The 3,809-nt window shown below is 36.9% G+C and overlaps 1 pseudogene; it reads right to left on the bottom strand.

The window, feature by feature from the left end:
* Window positions 1-1,400: 1,400 nt before the first annotated feature.
* On the bottom strand, window positions 1,401-2,145 carry LOC131403105 (small ribosomal subunit protein eS6-like; annotated as a pseudogene).
* Window positions 2,146-3,809: the final 1,664 nt, after the last annotated feature.

Here is a 3,809-nt window from a genome sequence, read left to right as displayed (position 1 = left end):
GATTACTCTAGGGCCCTACCCTGCTCTAAATTTTTTCCTTTTTTTGTCTATAATTTCTTACGGCATAGAAGAGAATAAAAGTGAAGGACAAAGGTGAAGGGCATGTTTTAAGATGACTAGCCAGAGTTTTGGTAACTGACACCCATCCCCTCTCCTTCAGTCCTTATTTTCAAGGGCAATTTTGAAATTTTAAGCCTGGTAAAAATGTGGAAATGTGATTAGAGTAAAGAGAAAGTAAGAGGAGAAACTGATTCGATGTATATCTAAATTACAAAAATACCTTAGACAATTTTCCATCAATAATCAAAATAACACCTTACACCGGTACAATGCTTACAACTTGCAAAATACTTTCCACTTCCTTTATCGTTTTTACACTTTATAACCACACTGTAAGTTCAGCAGGGAAAAGCAGGACAGCAATCATTATTTCCATTTTATACAAATATTTTTTGAGTGCCTATGTCATATGAGGAAAAAATAGAGTATTTCATATAGAAAAAGGCTATGATCTTCTATGCGTTTAAAAGAGGTAAAGTTCTCAAACTGTATATGCCCAGGTAAAGAGTTATTGGACTGAGTTGGAAAGATATATTATCCAGATATTTCAAGGCCATCGAAATCTTCTTTTCCCACCACCTATGCAGAGTTATTTAGGGAACTGCTATAAATGCCCTCTTGACTTTTCAAATTTGAAATAATTTCAGAATTACAGAAAAGTTGCAAAAATAGTAGTTTCCATATACCTTTCATCCAGCATCCTCTAATGTTAACATTTTACATACCACAGTACAGTTATCAAAATCAGGAAATTAATATTGGTACAATACTAGTGACTAAACTACAGACTTGAAACATTTTTCCACTAAGGTCCATTTTCTGATGCAGGATGTAATCCAGGATCCCACATTGCATTTAGTTGTCAAGTCTCCTTAGTCTCCTTCAATCTGAAATAGTTTCTTGGTCTTTCTCTCTCTTTCGTGACCTTGACACTTTGGCAGAGATACTGGTAGAGTTATTTTGTCGCATATCCCTCGATTTGGGTTTGTCTGATGCTTTCTCATGTTTAGATGAAGGTTATGCATTTTTGGCAAGAACACCACAGAAATGGCATTGTGCCCTTCTCAGAGCATAAAGTCAGGAGACATGGTGGTCTCTGCCAAGTTTCTCCATGTAATTATTCCCCTTCCCTTGTCATTAATAAATATCTTAGGGGAAATACTGAGACTATACAAATATCCTGCTTCTCCTCAAACTTTTACCCACTAATTTTAGCATCCTTCAATATATTTTGCCTCTGATAATTATCACTATGGTGTTTGTCTAATGAAGATTTTCTTTCTTCTTCTTCTTTTTTTTTTTTTTGGATATCTGATCTTATTTGTTACTCTTAGAAAATTTCATTTTTGACTGGACTCAGACTTAGAGGTAGAAGCTTTCGGGACAGCCCCTGTCTCTTGGCAATCTGTTCCTGGTGTTTTTCTTTGGCCTCCTTCACTCTCTTGGCCAAAAGTTCAGCATATTCTGCAGCCTCTTCCTTGTTTTTCTTAGTACACTGTTTCTTCAGAGCAATAGGCCGCCGTTTGTGTTGCAGGACACGTGGAGGAACAAGATGCTGAATCTTGGGTGCTTTGGTCCTAGGTTCTTACCTTTTTTGTCTAGGGGCTTTCTCACAACATTCTAGCGGACATCATCCTCTTTAGAGAGATTGAAAAGTTTGCAGATTCTGCTAGCTCTTTTGAGCCCCACACGACGAGTCACAGTAGTATCAGCGAGTCCAGAAATATCCTTCTCCCCTTTTTTCACAATGAACAAGTTGAGAACACTCAGATTGGCAACCACAATGCAACCCCCAACAGATTTGTGCTTTCTTTCTCCAGTCCTCCTCCGTCTGTAACAGGAATGCCCCTCACTCAATAGCAGGCAGACACGGCCATGGGTCAAGACACCCTGCTTGATGGGGAAACCCTGCTTGTCATTCCCACCACTGATTCGGACCACATAACCCTTCCACTCTTCACCCAGAGCGTCAGCAGCAACTTCTGTGGCCATACGCTTCTCACAAAATGTACAAAGTTGGCATTCATCGTCCACTTCCATGAGTTTCTGGCAGCCAGTGACCGGGAAAGAGATGTTCAGCTTCATCCTGAAGCAGCCGACTACCTCCGAGGCACCACAAAAAAAGAGGCTAATGAAGACTTTCAATTTTCCTCATTCCTCTATATATATTAGTTGGAATTTTTCTCTAAGGAGAAGCTATCCCTTCTCTCTCAATTATTTATTCATTCATTTGTGCCCTTCATTTTTGCTTGTGTGTTCCCTCTGTTTCCCTTCTTTGCCAGGCCAGTAGGAATTTAGCAAAGCAATAGATAAAAACAAATATCATTTAAAAAGACAACTCCCAAAGTATTTTCAAATTTTTTGCACTATCCTGTCTAACCAGATGGACTAGTCAAACAACAAAAAACTTAGATTAAGATCAGACACACAAACAACATTGATCAAAGCAACATGAATCCATAAGAAACAAACTGACCAAAAAAAAGACAAAAGTCCTTACTCACTGACTGTGTGTGGTATCTTAGGGGCAAAAATTAAATCAATGCATTTTGACAACCAATGTTCATTTTGTTTGTCTCCAACTCTCTAACCGGGTAAAGTTTCTAAATAAAAGAAGAAGCTAATTGCTTTATTTCAAAATGGATAGTGGTTTTTAATGGTTTATTTTGGCTTGGGGCTTTTTCTCTCCAACCAGGACATCTATTCTTCTTCAGAGAACAAAACAGAAAATAAATTATTGGTACCGAAGTAGTATGAATATTGATACCATCAGATGTTTCTACCCTAAGAAAGATTATTTCCACATCTATCATCAATGAAATGTTTTGCAAAACAGGTTGTTTTTCCAACAGATTGGTGTATGGTGAATCAAAAAAGTTTGCATGTGAGGAGAATAAGCATTGATTCTAGAAATGAGCCACAATCTCTTGGGTGGCCTAAGAACAAGTTACCAAACTTGCCTAGACCTGATTTTTCCATCTGTGAAATGATGATAGTTTTTACCTACCTCATTAAGAGATGTCAGACATTAATTAATGTTCATAATGGGCTTGAGATCTGTGATTAAATCTGTTATCCTTATGGAAAACAGAGCCATTCAACCACTGAGGAGCAGTAAACAAATCAGGGGGATGTATAGTCCATGGAAAGAAATACTAAAGAGTGAAAAGTTAGTCAAGAATGAGGAGTGGGGGCTGGGACAAGAACCTCTTTCGGTGTGTAAGTATTCGTGCATTGTTATTGTTCATGGAATTAAGAAATACACCTCTCTGATGTCTCAATATGCGGACTCTTCTTCGCCACACTAAGGTTCTTAACCTTTTTCGTGTCATGGATATTTTTAACACTTCAGTGAAGCCACAGACCTCTTCTCATAATGCTTTTTAAATACATTAAAAAGTATGTAGGATTATGAAAGAAACCAATTTTATTAAGGCACAGTTATCATAATGTTTTTAAAAATTTAGTCAGAATTATATGTATGCTTCTTTATTAAATTAGATGAGATCCAATAGCAGTCTAATAACTACCATAATTTCAAAGTTGTGATGGTTGTAAACAAGATTTCAAGATATTTGCAACAACTCTAATGTGATATAAAAATATCCGTGTTTTCTGTTAGTGATAAGGTTAGAGGAACTGCTCTTATTATTGTGGTTTGTTGCCTACATTTATAATTTTAAATTGCTAAGTTTTAGTTGGAAGTTACTGAAAATAAAGATGTATTATTCTTCCCATCCAATTTCACG

The sequence above is a fragment of the Diceros bicornis genome, unplaced genomic scaffold (genome assembly GCF_020826845.1).
Source record: "Diceros bicornis minor isolate mBicDic1 unplaced genomic scaffold, mDicBic1.mat.cur scaffold_55_ctg1, whole genome shotgun sequence".
NCBI lineage: Eukaryota > Metazoa > Chordata > Mammalia > Perissodactyla > Rhinocerotidae > Diceros > Diceros bicornis.
This window is presented reverse-complemented; position numbering and strand designations above follow the sequence as displayed.